This window comes from Anomaloglossus baeobatrachus, chromosome 5, assembly GCF_048569485.1.
Source record: "Anomaloglossus baeobatrachus isolate aAnoBae1 chromosome 5, aAnoBae1.hap1, whole genome shotgun sequence".
Taxonomy (NCBI): domain Eukaryota; kingdom Metazoa; phylum Chordata; class Amphibia; order Anura; family Aromobatidae; genus Anomaloglossus; species Anomaloglossus baeobatrachus.
In genome coordinates, this window is record NC_134357.1 from 486,049,939 (window position 1) to 486,076,505 (window position 26,567).

Below are 26,567 nucleotides of genomic sequence, written 5' to 3' on the forward strand. Positions count from 1 at the left end.
AGGTCATGCCTAAAAGTTGACAAGTTTGACTACTCACATCTACAAGAGCCCCCCGACAAACCTATTCTAAGACAGGAAAACCCAAAACACTCTTTGTGAGCTAAAAAAATTGCCTTAAAACTTGGCTATCATATGCAAAAGAATATGATATGGACTAACGCTAATTATTATTACTCAAGAAATGGAACAGGTCCTCTATAAATAGGCGCATTTCACAGATTTGTTCAGACAATAACTTGCACAACTTCACTTTTTAAAGTTATTTCCAAGATTAAAATATTGATAATGCATCCTTAGCATAGGGGTAAGGCTAAAGGGTGCTTTACACGAGACGACGGATTGTGCGATGCATTGTCAGGGTCACGGTTTTCGTGACGCACATCCGGCATCATACATGACGTCGTCTCGTGTGAAACCTCTGAGCGACGCAGTATCGCTCACAAATCGTGAGTGGTGTACTCGTCGCTCAGTTTCATAATATCGTTTATTTTTCCTGCAGCAGGTTGTTCATCGTTCCCATGGCAGAACACGGCGCTCCGTGTGACACCACGGGAACAATGAATACAGCTTACCTGCGTCCCGTGGCTCCCGCCGGCAGTGCGGAAGGACGGAGGTGGGCGGGATGTTTACATCCCGCTCATCTCCGCCCCTCTGCTTCTATTGGCCGGCCGCTGTGTGACGTCGCTGTGACGCCGAACGTCCCTCCCCATTCAGGAAGTGGACGTTTGCCGCCCACAGCGAAGTCGCTCAGCAGGTAAGTACGTGTGACGGGGGTTTCACGACACGGGCAGCGATTTGCCAGTGACGCACAAACGACGGGGGCGGGTACGATCGATTGAGAAATCGCACAATCGGTCGTCCCGTGTAAAGCAGGCTTTAGGCCAGTACATAGGGAAAGGAACTATGCAGCTCATCTCCATTTACAGATTGCATCTGGCTAGAGCTGTAAACAGCTGATCGGTGTGGTTGCTGGGTGTGGAACCTCCACCGACATAAGGTAGATAAAGTTCTCCATATACTAAGATTAGCAAGATTGGAAAACCCCTTTAAAGGGAATTTGTCACTAGGTAAATAAATGGCCAGTTCTTGCTCTTATTTTATTCCTGCTGCTCTGCTGAGTAATACGGTTGTTATTTTTTTTTAAATCCGCCATACGGTTCCAGAGATACGAGTCTTTTTATTCAGTGCTAATTTTATTAGACTTTATGAAGGGGAGTGGCTTGTAGGATTCTCTATGGGCGTGTCTTTAGGCTGCTCTGATTACCCCATGAGTCACGCCCCCTTAGTAAAGACCATGAAAGTAGCACTAAACAAAAAGGCCCATATCTCTGGAATCATATGGCAGATAAAAGCAAAAAACAAAAACTGTCATACTCAGGGGATCAACACAAAGAATATCAAAGGAAAAACTGGTCACTATAAACATCATACCAAGTTCCCTTTAAATGGCCAAAAAAGTTGGAAGATGACAGATGTAATGGCAGTCATATTGATTGTCACAAAGTTTACCCAAAAAGATATATCTGAGATTGAAAAAAATCATTTTGTTGATAGAATATTTTTGCACGTCACAGGCACGTCGGTCGATATACGCCATCAGTGCGACAACTTATATTTCATTTTAGAGGTTCTTTAAATGAAGCGCTTTCATTTCACCAAGTACTATGTTCTTGAAGTGCTGCCCATAATAGACATCAAAGTCTGCAGCTGGACACCTGTACCCGACAAAAAGCCCTGGTTTAACACATAACCTTAATCATTCATTGAACATTTGAAGGAAAAGGGAACTATGATAGAAAAATCCACATACAAGTGTAGATGAAAGCCAATTCCGCAGAGAATTGATAAAACATTCTTTCTGTAGTTGACAACTGACAAGTTCAGGAGAATTACAAGATAGCAATATTTACAAGACAGGGATGGAGTGCTAAAGAATGGCGGCCAGGTTGATGGTGGGATAAAGGAAAGGGACCTTCAAAAACATTATACCCTAAGGCTTCGCTTACATCCGAGTTAGAGGTTCCGGTAGGGGTCCATAGGATCCATCAAATACCGCTGATTTCTATCATGGGATCTATGAAAGATCAAACGCCATGAGACTAATTGTCACACCATTGAGTTTTATTTCCAAGCATTACTAGGTAGATTTGCTAATCAAAAGCCGGGGAAGGATGAGTAACATCATTATTGGGGCTGTAATGTCTGGTATGTTTCAAAGCATGGTTGGTTTCTTCCAGAAACGGCACCATACTTGATTTTAGACCACTCATACCACCTCTTACAACAATGGATAAGGCTAGTTTCACACTTGCGTTGAACGGTATCCGTTGCATTGCTTTGTGTGACGGATGCAACGGATGTGTTGCATATAGTGGCACAACGGATGCAACGGATGCTGCAAAACAACGGAATCCGTTTTGATTTTTTTTTTACAGTTTTACCGGCGGCAGACTATTGTGAACAATCAGCTGATCGCTCCCTGCAGCCGGCCGCCGGGTGATCAGCTGATCGCTCCCTGCAGCCGGCCGCCGGGTGATCAGCTGATCGCTCCCTGCAGCCGGCCGCTGGGTGATCAGCTGAGCGCTGTCACTTGCCGGCCACCGGGTGATCAGCTGATCCCTCCCTGCAGCCGACCGCCGGGTGATCAGCTGAGCGCTGTCACTTGCCGGCGGCCGGGTGCTCAGCTGAACGTTCGGCCACCGCGAGCCAAAATAAAGTTTGTGATTTAAAAAAAAAAAAAAAAAAATGAGCATGCACAGTGAAATCCAGAGGATTCCGCTGCTCAAAACAACGTTACATGCTGTGTTCCAACCGCTGGGCGGAAGCAACGGAGCGTCGCCCAGCGGAAGCAACGCAGGTCCTTTTGGTACAATCCGTCATCCATATAAGTCTATGGGAAACAGCGGAATCCGTTAACGGATTCCGCTGTTTTCCAAAAGGGCGGATTGTAACAGAAGGAAAACAACGCAAGTGTGAAAGTACCCTAAGACTGAGTGGTAGACATTGGATGTGAGCACCCCTTATTTTAATTGGACATCATTGTTGGGGCTGTAGTGTCTGGTATGTTTCAAAGCATGGTTGGTTTCTTCCAGAAACGGCACCATACTTGATTTTAGACCACTCATACCACCTCTTACAACAGTGGATAAGACCGAGTGATAGACATTGCAAGCAAGCACCCTTTTTCTTAATTGGACCCAATTTACTGGGTCCAATTAAGCTGGTCGGTCCTCGGATAAAGCATGCACACATCTTTTTTAGCCTGTGGGATTTTTCACATGTCCATGGGAAAATAGGAGACATTTGCAACCAAAAAATTACCCTCTAAAATTGATCTGCAAAAGTAAAGTCTGTACATTGCCATCCGTGTTGTATCTGTGCACTGTCTGATTTTTAATGAGGGGCTGAAAATTGTGAAAACTCCATCAGTTTTCTTTCTCCTACGAGAAAAACGTATGACACGTGGAGGGTGAAATCGGGCACATGGGTCAAAAATGGATTAAGATCAGATCCCTGGTCCCGAGAAAAATGACTGTGTGCCGTATCCTGTTCAAAGGGACATCATAGATGGCGTTTCCCGCTTGGAACCCCCATTTATGGGCTGAAGCAGAAGGATGATATCAAGAAGTGACTCTAGCTCTGATGTTCTTGGCCAACAATGTGCTGTATTCCGCTGTCGTCCATTCATCAGCCTGGTCACTGTGTGATATTATGTCAGAGCCCTTGCCCGGATTGTATCGGACGGTACTGATAAACATATTGCTCCCTATTCCTTTTTATTTAATACATTTACTTGTAGCTATCCATCGCTTTCACAATGTGAGGACAATTTTCAGAGACATTTGGCTGCAGGAGAGAACATCAATTCAGATTGTGCTCAGCACAGTGTAGACAGAACACTACTCCTCTCAGCACGACCTGATTAAAGAACGAGGGCGATAATGGGCTTTTATTGTATTTAAATTGTCCTATTTATTAAGTATGAACCTCCTTACAAAAGAGTAAACAGATTGTGAAGATTTCATGAAGTACATGTGTGTGTATATAAGCTTCGCGTAGTAATAATCTAATTAGAGTAAAGGAGATTTTAATGGATTAGTTGTATATAAAGCATATTTTCAAAAATATAAATATTTGTATGTATATATGTATGTATGTACATGTATGTATGTGTATATATATATATATATATATCAGCCTATGTTGATGCTAGTTTACATATATATACAATATAATACATCACCAAATAGTCCTCTATACCTGACCACACTGAATAAACAATGAAATACACAATTTTTAACATACAAGTCGAAAATAAACCAGTGACAATCAACAACAGTTATTTAAATTATATATTTTATTAGATACAATAAAATCAAAGTGCCTCAAAAGATCAAAAGTAAGGCCCACGAGTTGGTCTGAATACAAATAATCAAAATAATCCAAAATAGCACCCCAATAAATACAGGAAAAATGTATAGAAATAAAAAAAAAACACTCAAAATGAGAATATAATAGGGATAACACCCTAACAGTAACTTATATAGACTGTAACATATCAATCAGTATTACACCAGAAGGTACCGTATAACACTTAATACGTGCTGAACAAAAACCAGTGGGAATGATCATATTACCTGAAATCAATGGTGGTACGGTACTAGAGATCAGGGCAGTCGCATGCCTACACCCTGACACGTGTTTCGCAGTAGTATCCTCAGGGGGCGTATTTATAGGTTACCTCACCTACTGTATATGTGATCTTTAAACATTACCAGTGGATGTATATATGCACACTGAGTTTATTTTATAGGTTTTAGCATCACTACACTGTTAGGGTGTTATCCCTATTATATTCTCATTTTCGGTGTTTTTTATTGATTTCTATACATTTTTCCAGTATTTATTGTGGTGGTATTTTTGATTATTTTGATTATTTGTATTCAGAGCGACTCATGTGCCTTACGTTTGATCTTTTGAGGCACTTTGATTTTAATCTAATAAAATATATAATTTTAATAATCGTTGATCTTGTCACTGGTTTATTTTCGATTTATATGTTGAAAATTGTGTATTTCATACATACATTATGTAGTCTTTCTTGTATACATATAATATGTAGTCTTTCTTGCAAACCCAGATCTTTTTGCCTTCAATTACTGGAAGATTGGTACCATTGTCAGGCATGTTAGCTCTTGTCACTAGTCATGATTCCTTTGTCACTTGCCACCCATTGGGTCAATCACAAAATACTTTCCATTCCGTGCACTTTGTATAATTGGCTCTATGCCTCTGACCTAAATGTTGTTGCTTTTTATCCATTAAAGGGTTATTCTTACATCGTCTTTTGAGCAATCGCAACCCTGCAGTCTCCTTACTTCCTAGTTTCTGGGTGGGCTTCTCTGTTTGAGTTACAATTGTGGTCAGTAGCAGAGATGTAGTATTAGGCCGGAGTCACACTTACAAGTGCCTCGCGTGTAACTCGTGCAAGTCTCTCATTGAATCACCCGGCACGGCTGCACACTCTCCGGACAGGAGCGTGTCATCTGCATTTAGATACATGCAACCGACCCGCTCCTGTCAGGAGAGAGTGCAGCCGTGCCGGGTGATTCAATGAGAGACTCACGCGAGTTACACACGAGGCACTCGCAAGTGTGACTCCGACCTTAGAAAAACTATAAAGTTTAGCACAAGTTTTGGTGTAACATATTCAGTGATTTCTTTTGGAATGTGTACACTGTTATCACTGTATATACACTTAGCGATAACAGGACATTTAAACAAGCACACAGCTCTGGACAGTGTGAGTTCTGATTCCACGGGATTGATAAAAACAGCTAGTCAGGAGCTAGGAGGAGAAACATGAGCAGCTAATTTCTGAATAGAAATCAATGGGCTGGAGAGAGGTGGCTAGTATGCTAAGATTTAACTCCTCTCCTGGAATGTAACTTCTGTGCACTCTAAAGGCTGCTTTACACCTTACGATATCACATACGATATCGTATGCGATCGTACCCGCCCCCATCGTATGTGTGGCACGTTCAATTTGTTGACCGTGTCGCACAAACGATTATTTCCCGTCACACGTACTTACCCTTCCATACGACCTCGATGTGGGCGGCAAACATCCACTTTCTGGAGTGGGAGGGACGTTCGGCGTCACAGCATAGTCATGCGGCAGCCGGCCAATAGAAGCGGAGGGGCGGAGATGAGCGGGGCGTAAACATCCTGCCCACCTACTTCCTTCCCTATTGCTGGCGGGAGCCGCGGGACGTAGGTAAGATCTGTTCATAGTTCCCGGGGTGTCATACACTGCGATGTGTGGTACCTCGGGAACATTGAACAACCCGACATGCAATTTTAAGGAAATGAACGACGTGTATGCGATGAACGGTTTTACGTTCAATCGCAATCGCACGTAGCTGTCACACACTACAACACCACTAACGATGCCGGATGTGCGTCACTTACGACGTGACCCCGCCGACACATCGTTAGATTTGTTGTAGTGTGTAAAGCCCGCTTTAGTTAGGGTCTGGACAGGCACAAGTGGCTGAGCTCCATAGAAAAGAGCTGTACATTATGAAATAAAAAAAAAGCTCTCATTACAGGAGAATCAAACCTCAGCAAGTCAATTACAAATCTCCTTATTTTCATGCTGTCTAACTGATTAAAGCAATTTAATAGTTCGAGAATACTGCTTTAAGAGTAGGTCAGATGGGAATATGCCTCCACCCTAGTTTATAATCTATAAGATTTTGCATTCTTTTTTTAGCAAAGAAGAAAATCAATGAATGCTGAAAAGTGTAGTTCAATGGTGACGTAAATGATGGACGACGTAGCTAGCTTCTCTCAAGCTTCATTACAAATTAATGTTATAGAATATTGGCGTAAGATCCTTCACAGGAGGCCTTAAAAGTAGGATAAGCATGACCTAAAATGACACTTAATTTTCTATTAGTGGCTCAATTTCACTAACACTTCTTTCATTAAGCTGAATTCCGATTGAAGGATCTCCTACATATGGCTGGTGCCAGCACCAAGCTCACCGGGCAAGTGCCCATGTCATTCTCATGGCAGTTGGGCATCCTACTAAAGACCCTTGAGTCTGTCATATTTGTTCACCTATAAAATGAAATCTGGGGGTAATGTATATAGGTTCCTCAAGAGTTCATACCCACATGATATTTCACTGCTCGAACACGGGGAGAACACGCAAACCCCTTGTAGATGTTGTCCTTGGTGGAAATTGAACCCAGACCTCCACCGCTGCAAGCCACGGAGCTACTGTGCTGCCAATATTCCCCTTGGCCTTTTTTGTGCAGTATAACAATCTGGTTTAAGGTTATAAACCTTAAAATGTTTCACATTTTTTATATTTTCATAAACAAACATAAAACACATTGATCTACATTTACCACTAACATAAAGTACAATGTGTCACGAAACAAAAATATAAATTGGGCTGAGTGAAATTCGATTTTTTTTATCGGATTGAACTCATGCGATTCACACTTTAGATTGACCCCGGCCTTAAAATATCTGTCTGGAAAATCCAGTCCAAAAATCAAATGTATATGTGCTCCATGGGAACATAACCGTATATATTAGAGCCAAGGTAGCCAAATCCAAAAATTTCAGCTGGAAAGGTTGACTAACCTATGGCTATGGGGGCTTACCAACTCTCCCCTGATATCACGTCTCCACCAGAGTCGCTTTCTGCTTCGATCACCAGACGCCGCGGTGTCACCACAGAGGGCGGTGCTGTGTACGGGGGTGCAGTCAGTGGCTCTGTTGGGCGCAGGCTCCGCTCATCTATTAAGTTGAGTTTTACCAGGACCTGCAATACCACTGGTTGACTGTGGTGGTGTGTGCCTTCCAGCTGAAGTAACTAACTTTCAGCTAGGCCAATGGGAAGGCACCACACCCCTCTTATGCTAACTTCCTTCTGCTGGGAGGTGCCAGATATAGTCCTGTTATTCCCTGCTGGTCTCTGGTTCCTTGCTGTTTGTTTGTATTCCCATGTATTGACCCTTAGCTTCATTACCTGACCACTCTTCTGCCTGCCGTTTCTGTACTTCGCTGCTACGGTAGCTCCGGTTTTGACCCTTAACTTCATTACTTGACCCTTCTTCTGCCTGACATTTCTGTACTTCGCTGCTAGCTCCGGTTTTGACCCTTAGCTTGATATCTGACCACTCTTTCGCCTGACGATTTTTGTCCCTGTTTTACCTTCCGAATTTGACCCTGCCTTGTTACTATTCTCAGGACTGCAGTCTTCCACGGGCAGTGATCACCTGGGCCCTATCGTAATTCCAAATCCCTGTATAGAGGTTAAAGGGTTCTGGGGTCCGGGTTCCTGCTTTGTGGGCGGTTGCCTCTATCCATCTGTTTCACGGATCCTGAGTCTGTGGCTCCAAGCAGGCGTCAAACCTGATGTCATCTGTACTCGAATGGTGGAATGTTTGGTTCTCAGGGAACATAAAAATGTCTAGCAATGGCTTACACCCCACTCCCCATTGAAAACTCATGCACTCTCAACCAAACTAAATATGCATATGTGTATGTGTGATGCCCTGGCACAGCCAGGTTGTCACATAAAGAGTTAATCCTCCTTGGTAATATGATCTCACACCGGTGCAGCCAGACAAGCACAGCCCCAGTGTAAGGGAAAAGCAGAGGAGAGGGGAGGGGCTGGAGCAGAGAGTGTGTGGAGGCAGACAGGACAGAGGTCTGGAGTTTATCTCCCAGGCTGGGAGTGAAGTGTTCTCCAAAAGGGCCGGGGCAGGCCGTAGTGAGGAAGGGGCCAGAACAGGTAGCCGGAGCCGGGCGGTGGCCCCTCGGTACCTGGGTACCCGGATCACTACAGGGGAGTAGATTCCCCGTCCCCGGCTGAGGAGAAAGAGGAAGAAAGAGGAAGAGAGAGGAGGAAAAGGCACTTGACTGCAGGGAAGAAACAACAAGGGCTGCTGCACCGTGCGTGGGACTCTAACACCCCCGTACCGGAGGCCGCGGACACCGGCAATTCTTAGTTCACCAGTGACTCCGTGTGACTTTCTTGTGAGTACACCCGTGCCCTCGGGCACCGCACTGCAGCACTGCGCCCTGCTCCCTGCTTTCCCCATCACCGGGCCCCGGGACAACCAACCCCTACCCACGGAGGGGCAACACAACATCTAGCTGCTCCACTTCGCCATCCCCGGGATCCCCGTATTGAGCAGCGGTGGTGAAATCACCACAACCGTGGGTGGCGTCACGAACTATAACAATTCCCCTTACCAAATCCCCTTTTTCTGTGGAGCCTGGGATCACAGACCGGGTCACGCCATCGTGATACCCACAGAAGTGACTCTGTGACCCGGATCTGAGTACCCCTGGTCCCCGGGCGAAACATATGGAGACTAGGAGAACGCTACAAGAATTGGGCTGACTGCTATTAAATGTGTGTAAACACCTTGAGATAGTCTTGGATTGCTGATTTTCGACAGTTACTCGATTTTGATGGTCAGTGTACATTTCATCGTAACCAGGCTGCAAATGTTTCAAGTCTAGACACCGTAGATTTTAGCACCTGGCAAAGCGTTGATTAATTTTTACATCCTTGGACACAATGAAATGGGTGAAGTGTTTCTTCCAATTAATATGTTTAGTGAAGTACATGTGCTCAGTGACATTCTTCCCGGAGTGACAGGGAGAGTATGTTACCAGCATGCAGTCTTCTTGCCCAGGGTTAGAGGAAAGTTTCCTTTATTAATTCTCCACATTTCCTCCCAGCATCTAGCAGAATCTACAGGCAAGAGCCCATGTGGATTTGCAACCTGCACTGTCCCAGTGACATAATTAGGGTAATCAATAGTCATTACTAGCAGGCATCTGTTGGCGGTGACACTCGGAGGGTCCGCTGGGAAACACACTGTGAATGGAGCAGGAACAGGGTGTCTCGGGAGGGACCCTGACATTCAACTCTCAGCAAGTGGCAGAAGTAATTCTACTAGTGCAACAGCCATCATTTGGCACCCCGGGCAATGTGGCACCTGTGGGGGGGAAGACAAGGTGTAAATAAAGGGCTTAGTATGGCAGTAACCATATGGCTTTGGACAAGAGAAGCTTGGGTTTATATATAGCGGGTGAACTAATGCAATATTTGTATAGTGGATATAACATTTTAACGTCTTGCCAAACAGTGGTGTAAATAATTTATAAAAGGGGCTGTCCAGGTAAAAAAAAAAATAATAAAAAAAAAATCATATACCCCCTCAGTGATTTCTGAGTTAAAGATTTTGTCTGGGATTGAAAAATGTTTTGCTAATGCAGGAAGTTGATTAAAAAATAAATAAACAAATAATACTCATTACTCAACCAATGATTGGCTGCAGCGGTCACATGCATGTATGACGAGTCATCACTGCAGAGACCGGCAGGGACAACTTATACTGAGTGCAGGAAGTTGATTAAAAATAAATAAACAAATAATACTCAACCAATGATTGGCTGCAACGGTCACATGCACGTACGACGAGTCATCACTGCAGAGACCGGCAGGGACAACTTGTACTATGTATTTGTATATTCTCTATCATTTTATCACACTTCTAACAGTTAGTCATTATTTTTAGATCCCTTTAGTAGACAGGTGATCCCATGTTAAGGATCTGTATTTCGTGGCCAGAGTGACCATCACCATCGCTAGAAGACCGGTCATGGATTAGGCAGGCAAAAAATGACATACTGTAACTTAACACCATGTAATACTGTATTTCCCCTGTGGAGGAGCTGCATGAAAAGTAAAAATATAGGCAACATAGATCTAACTGAGAATATGTCTCCAGTACGTATTTTAGAAGAAAGTGGGTATTTCCATTGAGAGACATGTAATGACTGACAGTCTGCTCTCCTGATCTACATGTCTCAAACTGTTAACATTCCCCATTTAAAATAAACCCTCGAGTCAGATTCTCAGGGAGATTTGCACCCGCCCTTAGATCTTTACAGCTCATTTACAGATTAAGAAAAACATGGATTTCTCTGTAATATGGTTGCTTTCACAGTGTGTTCCAATCTTCGTTCAGTGGTCCTGTCGGGGCTTCCATCTGAAACCCATTTTGCGGGGGATAAGGACTGAAGCCCTGATGGGATCACTGACTCCGGATCGGGAACGCAGTGTGAAAGCAGCCTTAGGTGGGCTTTACACGTTGCGACATCGCGGCCGATATATCGTCGGGGTCACGTTGTTAGTGACGCTCATCCAGCGCCGGTAGTGACATCGCAACGTGTAAATCCTACCTGCGACGATGAACGAGCACAAAAGTGACAAAAATCGATGATCTGTGTCACGTCGTTCATTTCCATAATGTCGCTTCTGCTGCTGATACGATGTTGTTTGTCGTTCCTGCAGCACCACACATCGCTGTGTGTGAAGCCGCAGGAATGACAAACATCTCCTTACCTGCGTCCAGCAGCAATGTGGAAGGAAGGAGGTGGGCGGGATGTTATGTCCCGGTCATCTCCGCCCCTCCGCTTCTATTGGCCGGCCGCTTAGTGACGTCGCGGTTACGCTGAACGCACCTCCCCCTTGAAGGAGGGATTGTTCGGCGGTCACAGCGACGTCGCCGACAAGGTATGTGCATGCGAAGCTGACGTAGCGATAATGTTCGCTACGGCAGCAAGCACAAGATATCGCATGTTTGACGGGGGCGGGTGCTATCGCGCTCGACATCGCTAACAATCACTAGCGATGTCGCAGCGTGTAAAGTACCCCTAAGACATAGGATAAGAGATATCAAGGTATTATTTTATTCAGCTTTCTATGACTTCTTAGGAGGGTTGATCTTACTGACAGATGGAGTTAAAGTATTTGATACCCCTCATATCATTAATTAATACTTCTTCTGTTCATGAATATTAACTTGGATACCAGTTTGAGAACATAAGCCACCAAGTCCAGTACTATTTTTAAAGGCATTTTCAATCTGTAGGCACTAAGGCAGATGATCTCCATCCACAGGCAAAAGATGTAGAGCTTGATTTCTCATGAGCAGCATTCTTCACGCCGGTCTGGATGAGGAGATGTGCTGGAGTCATATGCTTTTGATTCATGAAGAGATGAGCGAACCTGAAAAGATAAGTTGGGTGTTCATACCGAACACAAACTTTACTAAAAATTCAGTGTTCGAGTTCGGAGATCGGGTGCATTACGTATGCCAACCACTCGAACAAGCATTGCTGTGCTTGGGTACGCTCAATGCTCGGCCCAGTGTTTCATCGGCTTACAATGGGGTTAACAACAGAGTTATTGGATGTACTGTGTACCAAAAAAAGAAACTGGAAAAACCCTGTCCACCCTCCCCCGGAAGGGTTCTGTTTATGGCTGGCTGCATGTGGGCGGACACCCGAACTGCCAAATTAGTGACTTCTATTGGGGTTCAGGTCAAAGTCTGGGTCTAAAACCAAACTTTATCTAAAGTCCGGCTAAACCCACCTAACTGAACTTCCACGAGTTGGCTTGTCTCTAATGAAGAGGTGTATCCCTCTTCATGAACCATGAGCATCAGACGATTGGCATTCACCTCTATCACTGGTCATTTTCTTTTTCTGAGAAGATAATCATTGTGACCACCCAACATACCATATTTTTTTTTTTTTTAAGTCATAGAACTTTTTATTAGTTTATCATCAACATACAGTAAAAAATAATTTATTCATACAAAAATAGCCCCTACCCATCCCTAATATGACCCTAAAAAAGGTCAAAATATTTTTCTAGTCAAGTCATAAAGATAGCAATCTTTAATTAATACCTTCCTAGATCTTATAGTCCGAGACACCATTCGAGACAGGAACCCAAGGGACCAATAGACCTCACATAATAGAATATGTACATTTCTATGTTAATTCAAGCCGTTGCGTGCTCTGCAAAGCACTTAGCCCTCTAAAAAAACAAAATACTGGATTGAAGACTCCACCAACTATATTCAACTCCTTATATGTCCCTATAAAATGGAAGCAGGTTCGGACTGGCCCAAAGAAGAATGGGAGAATCCCCCGGTAGGCCTCTCTACAGGACAGGATCTATTGCCCTTCTATATGAGCATGGGTTGGCACAATATATTTAGTTAACGATTTACAGTTAGAAGCAGCATCTCATCATTGATTCAACAAACTACCCAGATATATTATTCGCACCAATTCTATCTTCTGAAATGTATAAACGACTTATTAGAGAATACTAAATGTCAGCACTTTTATACAGGGGAGTCTTCTGTGGTTATAACCATGGCAAAGGACGAATCTTACAATCACATACAAACCCTCATTCCACAAAGTGATATCTCTGAGTACAAAAATATCTTTTAGACACTTTTTCTTTTTAAAGCCTCATCCAGAAGGACTGGTGAATGTCACAGATGGGGAAAAAACAAAAACATACCAAAACGTATCATGGATGACAAAAACACACATCCAGTCATCCAATCATCGAGCCTTGCTAAATACTATTGGGTCAGCAGATGTGGAGGCGTTGTCTTCTGATGGTTCCTCGTTTGTCACCTTTCCTGATGAAGAAACTACAATGGATTTACTACCAGCGACAGCCACCTTGTGTATCCGCGTACAAAGCATCACAGGCCGCCACCACCTCGTCACTCTCAAAATCATAGTCTGGGATTGACGCCTGCTCAATACTGAAATCTTTCCGATTTGTCTCCGTGGCTTTTGTGGCTTCAGCTTCTTTCTTCTGTTGGAGAAGCTTTCGAGCCCAGTTCAGATCTTCCTCCCACAGCTGCATGTTGGAAGGACAGATGTGGATCCCAATCTGGAAGCTTCGAATGGCCATCGATATTTCCCCGAGTCCCAGCTGTGCGCGTCCCAACGTCTGCCAGTCCTCTACAAAATTTGGGTCCCTGCTGACTGCTGTTTCTGCGGCTTGTACTGCTGGGAATATTTCCTGAAGATACAGAAGAGACTGAGCCTTCATCTCATAAATCACAGCGTCTTCTGGTTTCAGGTGGATCCCTTCATCCCATTTCTTTATTGCCTCCAAGTGTCGAGGCGCTGTCATGGGGTCACACTCCTTCCGGGTCACCAATATATTATTATATAGAAGCATAGGTAAATTTGTGAATGAGGGTAATGTAATATGCGTATGTAGCTAAACAGTTGGCTACCAGAATTTTGTTACTGGAGGGACCTTGGTACCACAGTCCAATACTCCAAGGGAGAATTATTAAAATGGCGTAATCTGCAATTACACCCCAATGTCCACGGTTGGAGTGTAATTAGATTTTAAGGCAAATTGTCTACTTAGCACAAAGACTGCCAGGACCCAACAACCACCATTTTTCCCCCCCTAGAAAGACACGACACCGTTCTCTTATAAATTAAAATACTTTTATTTGAATTTTCCATTTTTGGAGAGAGGTATGGGGAAAAAACCACTCTCATCTTTTGGCATAAAATTTGGTCGCAGCTTTTAACCAGGCATTAACTTGCCAACATCACGGGGTTCAGGCAAATGTACCGCCATCCGGCCGTCCGGCGCGGGTATTTCACCACCACTTTTCCTACCCCTTCCGCTGCTGCGACTTAAAACACAGTAAACGCCAACAAACTTGGAAAACAAAAGGGAGGGAGGGTGGGAAACAGGTCCGGGTCCTGCAGCCGAGAGGCTGGAAGCTGGGCAGCACAGTGATATGTATCCAGGAGGCGGGGCTTAGGCCAGTCACACCACAGGAGGCGGGGGCGGCAGGTCAGTGTCTTTCCAGGGGGGAGAACTCTATTTTAACATGCAGAGGGGCCAGCAGTCAGGGGGCAGCATCTCAAGTTTCTGGCTGCAGTGCCCCTCAGACTGCCAGGACCCAACAACCACCATTTTTCCCCCCCTAGAAAGACACGACACCGTTCTCTTATAAATTAAAATACTTTTATTTGAATTTTCCATTTTTGGAGAGAGGTATGGGGAAAAAACCACTCTCATCTTTTGGCATAAAATTTGGTCGCAGCTTTTAACCAGGCATTAACTTGCCAACATCACGGGGTTCAGGCAAATGTACCGCCATCCGGCCGTCCGGCGCGGGTATTTCACCACCACTTTTCCTACCCCTTCTGCCAAGGAGCAGCACAGCGCCAGCAAGCTGCGACCCCACCCAAAAAACTGAAATACCTGAGCCGTCCCAGGAATTTCCGCAACCACCATATCCACAACATCATCATTCGGGATGTACCCATCTGAGCTTAAGGACAGCCAAATATTGCCTTCCAGCTGGCGGTGCCAGACCTCCAACCTTTTTTTTTTTTTTTTTTTTTTTTTATACAAACACTTTATGAACAGCACAACTTGGGTAGGCCCCGATCGACCATGCGCCAGGAGAGATCCTTATCACCTTCTTCCATAGCTCCAAGCCCCCTGGGCCAGAGGGTAACCTTCGACCGGATCGTTGTAACACTCTGCACTAAAACAGGGAAATTTGTACCTCTCTGACCGGATAAGGGTAAGAGGCCTAGCTAGACGGCCTTGGACCAGATACTTGAAGCCTATGTGTATCACCAAGTCGATTGTAAAAAAGAGAGCTCACGCAATCTTGGTCCCCTCCGATAAACCCACCGCTGAGCCAAGCCCCGGCAACCTCTCCAATTACTTTCACTGTAACAGGAACAAAGAACCGACCACCAAGGCGAAGAGGCGAAGATCCGCTCTCCCCGCTGCCAACATACATGGAAGTAACCTCGGACCCAATCACTGGGCCGACTTGGATCTGAAAGGCAAAAACACTGTCAGAACAGGGAATTCTCGTAACCGTCAAACACCTCTTCTCTCCAAGGTGGTACTGACAAAACTTTTTTTTTTTTTTTTTTTTTTTGGATAAACAAATCACAATCATATCATTTTATATTAGCCCTGTACGCTGTTCTGAATCTCCTTACGTGTCAAATAAAAACCCGATTTCAAAAAGGAAAAACCAACTCCGACCTGTCGTCCCTCATAATACATTTCCATTGTCGTCACCTGATCCACTGAAACTGTGCTCATGTATGCTGGCTCCTGAAGCCTTGTAGCACCCCAACTCTGGGAGAGTACGTGCCGGGTACCAGGCTGGCAAACACCAAAAATAACGAACGAGTAACCGTCGCATTACCAACCAAAAACCAGCCCACAAAATGGAGGACAAACTACGTGACGCTAAAATGAAGTGCCGTCGTCATGGGTAAAAACTGGTCCCATACTCCCGCTCGCCTAAGAGAAACAACCGACAACGTCGGGACACCCGCCGAGTGGGAGAAAAAGATCCAAAATATCAATGTATAGATTTGCAATGGGGCGAACAATCCAAACCACCCCTTTTTTTTTTTTTTTTTTTTTTTTTTTTTAAAAACAAAACAATCTTCGGCTAAAAAAGAATAGGCCTACTGTGCTCCACTCACTTACCATAATCATCCAACCCTTCAATACCTTACACCCCACAAGACCCTCATCGCTTCAGTACCGTTCCACAATTTAAATTTGGGAAGACCGTCCTCGTAACAGTTTGCTTGCAACCGAAAATGGTGCACATTCGCTGACTACTGCAGGGCGTGTAATACAAGAGGGTGGCTTGTAAAATCGTCACGCACATAAACCACCAGAGCAACATCCGCTGAATAACGTACCATAGAACCGTCAAGTCCATGCAAAATGGAGGCCTGGATCATGGGCCTAACTTCACCACACACCCCACCATCTGGCTGAGAACTCCAAACCTGGATCCTGCTGGTGGGTTGAGTTACCAAAATACCTGAGATTGGGATTGCAATAAGGTGCCCGATGCTAACCCGGACCCAGATGCCTGTTTGTCTTCAACCCTGCATTGACCCATAGGCATTCCAAGCCACAAAAAACCTAATCAGCCTGATTACTTATTCGAGGAAAGGGCTGTAGTTGGTTAAGGCTTTTACCCACCGGCACCGTCGGACCACTGGTCATTCTCCTATTTCCCAGTCCACCCCCCCCTTTTGTGTAGCTGGAACCATAATAGGGGGAAAGGCGCAATCAAAGGTAGGTTAATGGACCATGCCCCCCCCCGGGCCCAGCATAAGGAGCATTTTTTTTTTTATTTTTTTATTTTTTTTTATATATATATATAACTATATAAACCTTTTGAATCGCAAATGATCTCAAACAGCTGGCCCTGCAACGCCGTAATACTCCATCTACAAATCTGTCTGTTCCTGCTCTTGAAACTATTATGGCATGGCACGGTGGCTCAGTGGCTAGCTGCAGCCCTGGGGTCCTGGGCCCAAATCCCGCCAAGGACACCATCCGCAAGGAGCCTGTACGTTCTCCCCGTGACTGCGTGGGTCTACTCCGGGCACTCTGGCCTCCTCCCACACCCCAATAAACATACAGGTAAGGAATCCAGACCGTAAGCCCCAATGGGGCAGCGTCCCCAATCCATGCAACGCACCCAAAAACTAAAAGCGAATTTATACCTTTTAGAATATTTATGTGGAAGTAATTGTCCAGAAAATATTAGCGAGCCTAATTATTCTGCGAATAGCTAACCTTGCCGGTTTACCCATCTCACTTGTTTATTTTCGGTTCCTACGGTAAGGAAAACCAATTAAAACATACGTAATTAACCAAAGAGGGAAATTCTAGTACAAAATGATGAGAATTACTTCACTACAAAAGAGAAGCAATTTTAGAAAAACAATCAAACCATGCAACTGTACAGAAATATACTTCTCCCATTTCGATAAAACTAACTGTGGCCAATATAGATCACTTCTTTCAATTACAGCATGAAATTAGGGGTATAACAGGGGTGTGAGATCCCGTGATCCCATCATATTGTCACTAATCACTAAATCACTTGAAGGGTCAGTTAACCGGTGGCAACAAGATTATTACAAGGAATGTAGGCCGCCTGTATTAAACTAAGGTTGAAAAATAAGATATGTTTAATTTTTGAAAAAACGTCTCAGAGGAGATCTCATTCGTACCTCGTCCGACAAGTCTACAAGCTGCCGTAACCCTCCGTCTGATACAGCGCCGCACAATCAGCTCTGTCATCTACTGTATCCTCACCTATCCCCTGTAGACTGTGAGCCCTCGCGGGCAGGGTCCTATCTCCTCCTGTACCAGACTGTGCCTTGTATGGTTTATGATTATTATACTGGTACGTATTATGTAAAACCCCTTTCACATGTACAGCGCCATGAATTATATGGCCCTGTAATAAATAATAATAATTTGTATAAATACCCTCGTGGTCAATATAAATAAACTGTCACCAAACTTAATCCTCCGAAATAGGGAAGGCTTCTTTACAGTTAGAGCGGGTAGATTGTGTAATGCTGTCTACAAGGGGTAGGAATGCTAGATACCATCACAGCTTTTAACAGGAACGAGGGAAGGGCGATTCCCTCAGCACCAATAACATTGTTTGTTATAAATAACTTAGTGACAACATGTAGAGCTGGGCGGGAAGCCTGTTACCTGTGACATCACGTTATCCTCCCAAGGGGGACTTACCCCACCCCGCATTCCCCATCAGGGTACTCACCTGGTGATTCAGGAAATGACAAGACGACTGGATCTAGATCTACCCACGTAACGCCTGCTACGACGACGCTCACACCTATCCAAGGGTTAAGATGACAGACTCCGGACATGGTGGCTACCCATGCCAAAGCTTGCCACCGTGACCCCTGCACATGACCGTACAACGCGATGGTCGGCACCGAACCCACCGCCGCCATAACATGCTGAAACCACTGTGTGACAACGGTGAGGGGCTGTTAACAGTCACCATTGTCATAATGTCAAATGGAGTGTGTTTTGGCCTGGGAGGGGGCTCGGTGTAGGTTTGGTATCAGCAGGAGGGAAAACACGCCACCTGCTGACTGTTGCTTCTTGCCCCTGTTCACTACCAGCCCCTCAATTTGAACAATGAAGTCCTAACAGAATCCCTTAACCCACCCGCTCACTGGGAGACCCACATGGTACCTGGTTCATTCCCAGGCTAGCCCCCTTGGCATTCCCGGGGCATACAAACGGAGGGGAGGGGAAGTTCAGTGCGTGTGGGATGGGGTGATTTGAGCTCTTGCAGGTTAGTGCCTGCATACTACATTCCCCCCCAACGTGCCTCCAACCTGCGCTGTGACAGGGACAGCACTGAGTCTGCACTTCAATTAGGCTGTGTGTGTAATTCATGCGTCCCCTGCACAGTCTATGGAGACTGTGCAGAGGCCGTACGCACGTTGCATAGTAGAACGCAGCGATTCAGCTGGGGCCCGAATCCCTGTGTTCTAAGAAGTGACATGTCACTTCTTCCGTGCGCTCCGCCGGCAGCTCCTGCTCTGACTATGGCAGGAGCTGCAGGCTGAGCGCACGTTCTCTGCCGGCACCATGCGCCTCAGAACGGAGCTTTTCAGCTGCGCTCTGAGGCACACCTTTTCGGTGCCGTGCAGAGCGCACACAGCCCTACCCTGCTCCTTCTCAGTACTGGCGGCGGTGGCTGGGCGGCGGTGGCTGGGCGGCGGGTAGGCGGGGGCCAAAGACAAAAAGCGCGAAGCGCTCTTTTTTTTTTTTTTTTTTTAAAAACTTAATGGCGGCTCAAGCTGACCGGCGGGCAGGTAGTTTCCTCAGAAACGCCGCTCGCCGGCGCCCATAGCTTGAGCCTCAGCATGGAGGGAGCCGCTCACAGCTAAAAGCGCCGTGAGCAGGACGCTTTCCTCCATGCTGATTTTTGGGGAGGCTGGAGGGAGGGAGGGGATTAAGGGTGTTTAAAAAATGACGAGCACAAGCGGACCAGCAGGCGGGTCGTTCCCATAGAACGCTGCGCTCACCGGCACACACTGCTTGTGCCTCAGCAGAGAGGGAGCCGCTCACAGTTAACAGCGCTGTGAGCTGAAACGCTTACCTCCCTGCTGATAGCTCTCATTCCGCCTCCAGGAGCGGGTCCCTGTGTCCGGCTGTCCAAACAGGTCCGGGTCCTGCAGCCGAGAGGCTGGAAGCTGGGCAACACAGTGATATGTATCCAGGAGGCGGGGCTTAGGCCAGTCACACCACAGGAGGCGGGGGCGGCAGGTCAGTGTCTTTCCAGGGGGGAGAACTCTATTTTAACATGCAGAGGGGCCAGCAGTCAGGGGGCAGCATCTCAAGTTTCTGGCTGCAGTGCCCCTCAATGGCAGTGCTTGGGCACTATGAGTGCCAGATGGTAACTCTAACTCTATTTCCGCCTGTAATATTGAACTGCTGATGTAACTCTCAAATAAACAATTACTCTGTGATTAATGAGAACAAGACAAAATTAAATCAGCTTTATTTTTCAAAGGAGGAAACATAAGAGGTATGAGGACAAAGACTGGAAGTCGACAGGCTCTTCATAGAGATTGGGTGATTCATGGAGTCTCATCCCAATAGAGGTGACAGAGGCTAAAGTAGCAATGCAATCGGAAAATGCCTGGAGTGACATTAATCTTTTCTGGATGTAAAGAAAGGCGAAAGATCAAAGCTGGTCTGAGGATTTACAGAAGGTAGGAACAGAGAGAAAGAAATGGCTGGGATTTCAAACCTGTGTTTTCATGTGATGTGTGGGGTAAAGAGATTATAGCTTTAATGAGGATATGGTGGCACAAAGCAAAGCGTCCTAGCCGTGGTGCAAACAGTTCCCAAGGTCACGGCTACAGAAAGGCAAGGGCGACATGCATGTAGAGAAGGGACGTTGAGCTGATGAACTATCAGAAAGGAAGAATGCCCTCGAGGTGATGGCACCAGTAGAAAAATACATAGAAGATAAAAAGAAAAATAAATACAGACCGGAAAGATGAAAAATGACCAAACACGTAATGATATTTCATACAATACAACCCAAAGTAAGCGCAATGAACAACGATTCCTGTGACTAATGGATTGACATGATTGGATACATTAAACTAAATTCTGTGTATTAGTAAGAAAATGATTAAAGGGGTTGTCCAGGCTTGGGGTTTACTGTGTGTATTGTCAGGATTCACAAGAGTGACAACAGACTTAAAGGCCCCGTTACATGCAACGACATCACTAACGAGATATTGCTGGGGCCACGGAATTTGTGATGCACATCCGGCGTCGTTAGCGACGTCGTTGCGTGTGACACCTACGAGCGACCACTAACGATCCGAAAAACGGCAAAAATCGTTGATTGTTGACAAGTCGTTCCTTTCCCAAATATCGTTGCTCGTTTGGGACGCAGGTTGTTCGTCGTTCCTAAGGCAGTACACATCGCTACATGTGACACCACGGGAACGACGAACAACAGCGTACCTGCGTCCTCCGGCAACGAGGTAGGAGTGACGTTCATGTGGCTGCTCTCCGCCCCTCCGCTTCTATTGGTGGCCCGCTGTGTAACGTCGCTGTGACGCCGCACGAAGTGCTCCCTTAAAAAAAGAGTTTGTTCGACGGCCATAGTGACGTCGTTAGGAAGGTATGTGCGTGTGACGCGTACTAGCGATATTTTTCGCCACGGGCAGCAATTTGCCCGTGATGCACGCATGACGGGGGCGGGTGCGATCGCTAGCGATGTCGTAGTGTGTAAAGCGGCCTTTAGGATTCTCCGGTCCAGGGAGTGGGCGGCAGAAAATCGAAAGTATGCGATTTGCCTACATGAGGTCACGTTCAGACTAGACTTGTGTTGACATGTCTAGTTGGAATGTGGCCTAAAGTTTGAAAATTGCATATTTGCGGTCACATGGTCAACTGCTCTCGGAGCCACCACCGGAGAATCCCGACAGCGCGCACTCTGTGCACTGTGAGGATTTACAAGTCTGCAGTTACACAGAGTGACTGCAGAATTGAACCCTAAGCCTGGACAATCCCTTTAATGGTTATTCATTTTGAGGTAAAATGCTTGTGAACCTCGTCATCCTGAGATATGTCTCTGCTTGATCACACAAAGCAATATCATACCGCTGAGAAAAGGTATGGAAAAAAATCATACAAAAAATCTTGTAGGCATTCTTTTATTTGGGATATGCAGATCCAGATTCAATTTCTAGATTTTCCAGGATAGGATTCTGGAACATCATCTATTGCGGACAGCGATACAGCCGGCGTAGACTGTAACCACATTTGTAACATTTTCCCCAAGCTTGTGTTTTCTCCTCAAAGTGAAAAATGGCAAGAGAAGAATCACAACAAATGCAAATAATTTGCCAGTTATGCAGCGTGAGAGCAATGCGGCATGTTCACAGGAACAGCTGCTTTTAAAATCCATGGGACTGCAGAAGATACCGTGCCGCAGAAATATCCTGTGCAAATCTGGCCTTAGATAAGTGAATCTGGATTTCCGTCTCGCTCCAGACTCCAGGTAAGGGTTCAGTAGACAGATAACAGAATACAAAGTGGTGGATTACAAACCATTTTTTTTTACCAAAGTTTACTTATTTCCCAAATGACTTTCAAAATTGACATTTATACAACGTGCTGCTGTCCATATTGCATCCAGTAGTTATGGGGCCCATATGTAGGGGCCAAGCTTAAACTAGCCCTATAATCTTTTTCATAGATTAATAAGTGAGGTAATTTTAACCTCCAATTAGCAATGTAGTATAGTTCTTCTAATTCAATTTGTTGCTTACCTCATGTGCAGGGCATTGCAGGAACTTAGGGGCACTTTGCACACGACGACATCGCAAGCCGATGCTTGCGATGCCGAGCGCGATAGTACCCGCCCCCGTCGCAGCTGCGATATCATGGCGATAGTTGGTGTAGCGAACATTATCGCTACGGCAGCTTCACATGCACTCACCTGTCCTGGGACGTCGCTCTGGCCGGCGACCCGCCTCCTTATTAAGGGGGCGGGTCGTGCGGCGTCATAGCGACGTCACACAGCAGGCGCCCAATAGAAGCGGAGGGGCGGAGATGAGCGGGACGTAAACATCCCACCCACCTCCGCTCTTCCGCATAGCTGGCGTGAGCCGCAGGACGCAGGTAGGAGATGTTCCTCGCTCCTGCGGCTTCATACATAGCGATGTATGCTGCCGCAGGAACGAGGAACAACATCGTAACATCGGTTATTTCCAAATTATGGAAATGACCGACGCTGCACCGATGATACGATTACGACAATTTTGCTCTCGTTAATCGTATCATAAAGGCTTTACCCACTCCGATATCGCGTGCGACGCCGGATGTGCGTCACTTTCAATTTGACCCCACCGATATCGCACCTGCGATGTTGTAGTGTGCAAAATGCCCCTTAGGTATCTATAGTTATGACTACTAGCAACTAATTAACTGTCACTATATGCGTGGTCATAGCCATGGATAACTAAAGTCCTGCAATGCCCTGCAGATGAGGTAAGAAACATGGCAATATCTGGAGAACTATACTACATTTCTAATTGGAGGTATTTGCTAATATTCTTATTATTTCACCTGCTACATATTGGAATAGGATCTAGGAAATCAGAATAACCCTTTAATAGTAAAGCCTGTATTAAGAGGTCAACATTATGGTGAATTAAAGGGAATCTGTCTCCAGGTTTTTGCTACTCCATCTGAGAGAAGCTTTTTGTAGGGGCACAGATCCTGATTACCGAATTGTATCACTTACTGCGCTGCGTGCTGCAGCTTTGATAAAATCACAGTTTTACCTGCTGCAGATCTCTAAATGGTAAGCTCTATATAACTCCGCCCACACCAATGATTGGCAGCTTTCTGTGTGATAGGCAGAAGGCTACCAATCAGTGGAAGGGGCGGAGTTATACAGAGGTCATAAACATGGAGGACTACATAGGAGCAGATTTACTAGTCTTTCACTATTGAGGATTTTCTGATTTAATAATTCCATTAATTCCATAGCACTTTACAGACATCATTAACACTGTCACCATTGGAGCTCACAATCTAAATTCCCTATCGGTACGGTCTTTGGAATGTGGGAGGAAACTGGAGAACCCGGAGGAAACCAACGCAAACACGGGGAAAACATACAAACTCCTAATGTCCAAAAATCATGAGCATTTTACCCACATGGGAACTTATCCTAAAAATATAGCAACTATGACATGTATACCTATTCACAAAAGCAGTGTAGTGTTAGAGAGGACCAGTCACTTGTATATATCACTGTTCTCCTGAATCTGGTGTTGTTTTTCTTTTGTTCTTGCGTCCCTCCAATCCTGAGATATGGCCCTATCTTCCTTGTATATAAATCTGCATGGGCGTGGTCCTCAAGTATTCTCTGAGGACCATGCCCAGTTGTCTAAAAAGACTATGTTTATATACTGCAAGAAGGTAGAGCAGAAAGCAGGTTTCAAACTCCGCGCCAAAACCACAGAAAATCCAGATGTTTATCAGTAAATCCTTTCTTTATTTATTTTTTCACAGGTCTACGCGTTTCGAGGACACATCCGTCCTCATCATCAGGACAAAGTACAAAGAAAGACTATAGCAAACGGAGAGTCACAGCCTCCTATATATGTGTTTAGAAAGTGGCCACGTATACAGAGATTACGTCATCCACCTCTTCGTGACTCATGGACACGTGCAGCGGTGGATAAAGTTACCTTCATTGACAAACAAAAAAAAGAGGAAAAAAAGGCGAAGAAAACGAGAGGGGGGCGGGGGAATTGAGGTTGAGGACAGAAGGAAAAAAAGGGGTGTATTTGAATTGTTCACTATAAAAGTGAAATGTATTAGATGAAAAAATACATTTCACTTTTATAGTGAACAATTCAAATACACCCCTTTTTTTCCTTCCCCCCTCTCGTTTTCTTCGCCTTTTTTTCCTCTTTTTTTTGTTTGTCAATGAAGGTAACTTTATCCACCGCTGCACGTGTCCATGAGTCACGAAGAGGTGGATGACGTAATCTCTGTATACGTGGCCACTTTCTAAACACATATATAGGAGGCTGTGACTCTCCGTTTGCTATAGTCTTTCTTTGTACTTTGTCCTGATGATGAGGACGGATGTGTCCTCGAAACGCGTAGACCTGTGAAAAAATAAATAAAGAAAGGATTTACTGATAAACATCTGGATTTTCTGTGGTTTTGGCGCGGAGTTTGAAACCTGCTTTCTGCTCTACCTTCTTGGAATATATCTACACTGCGGGACCGCTGCCTTCCACATTTACTACGTGCCTTCATAGGGGTTGTGACTTGCACAACCCTTCCAGGTGAGTGTACTAACCCACACTTGCCCCCATGTGTCATACCGGGTAAGACCCTATTTTGCGCCTTTCTTTCCACAGTTATCCTTATGTTTATATACTGGGAAGATGGGGCCATATCTCAGGAACGGAGAGGCGCAGGAACATAAGAAAAACAGCGCCGGATTCAGGAGAACAGGGACATTTACACCAGGCAACAACATCTGCATAATCATAGAAAGCAACAGGTGCTCTTTACAGATGCTCATGAAATGATTAGCCCTGATATATATATATATATATATATATATATATATATATATATATATATATATATATATATATATATACTGTATATATACCATAGCTACATTAATGGAAAAATGCCTTTATTTACAGCCATTGACAGTTTTCTGAAGGGTTAATCTTCCCCGAATCAGGTGACTGTGACATTGTGTCTTGATGACAATAGGGCCAGCAGCATCCTAGCGCTTTTTACCCCCCGCCGGTAATCCAAGCGTCAATATTAATTAGAGGCAGCTCCAGGGAGGACATAATAAAAGAAGGTATCAGAATAATGGCTGGGAATTAAACGAGTCATTTATCTAGAGGGTAAGTCAGGCGAGCAGGAGATACTCCCTGACAGGCAATTGGCGCCGGTTGGTAAAACGGCTTTCTAAATAAACTGCCCTCCTACGGCCAATCAAATTATAGGATGTCGCGGCGTCACTTGTCCTTCTTTAACCCTTTGACTGCCAGAGCAGAGTAGGCAGAAGGAACATTTCGGGCGAAAGTAAAAACTTGCTTCGGAACCTTTTTATAAACCACATACCATAAAGAAAAAAAAAACTACATTAAAAAAAATAACAAAAATTGCATCTTATAAATTAACTTTGGGCTTTAAACTCCCCCACTAAATGCAGTTCTTCAAGCACTTAGTGTAAAGACCGAGTATTATGTAGGATGCCTTTTTACACACTTGTTTTTTTCTCTACCGTGGCAGTATAATTTCACTTTTTGACATAGTACGGCAATGAAAAGGCGCACTACAAATTCGGATATAATTTTTTTCATGGTGATCAAGAACTTTATGCCAATATTGTATCAGACTTGCTAAAATTAAGAAACCGCAAAAGTCCGCCCACGCCAAATGTGCTGCGATCACAAGACTAAATGAACGGAAAATTGATCTGCGGGTGAGAGCTTCAACACATTACAGGTGGCGGAGTTTCTCCTGCATATAAATGCTCCCGGTGTAAACAATGAGTCAGAGGAGTTCAGGCTTTGTTAAAACTCACTTGACACAGGACTCCATATATATTAAATATTATATATATACTCTAGCAAAATACCCGCGGCCTCGCTTGCGGAAAAAAATGTTAAATTGTTGGTTACGCTCGCTAAGGTTACATTTTCAGTTTCACCCTGAAGTTGACATCTTCAGCGTTTAACATTTGTTT

The 26,567-nt window shown here is 44.9% G+C and overlaps 1 protein-coding gene and 1 pseudogene across 2 annotated transcripts in view; both read right to left on the reverse strand.

Annotated features, from left to right (window-relative positions):
• The window catches only part of SDK2 (sidekick cell adhesion molecule 2), a 794,004-nt gene that overhangs the window by 640,357 nt on the left and 127,080 nt on the right, over positions 1-26,567 (reverse strand). The gene's annotated exons all lie outside the window — the stretch shown is intronic.
• On the reverse strand, positions 13,471-14,056 carry LOC142310529 (tetratricopeptide repeat protein 33-like; annotated as a pseudogene).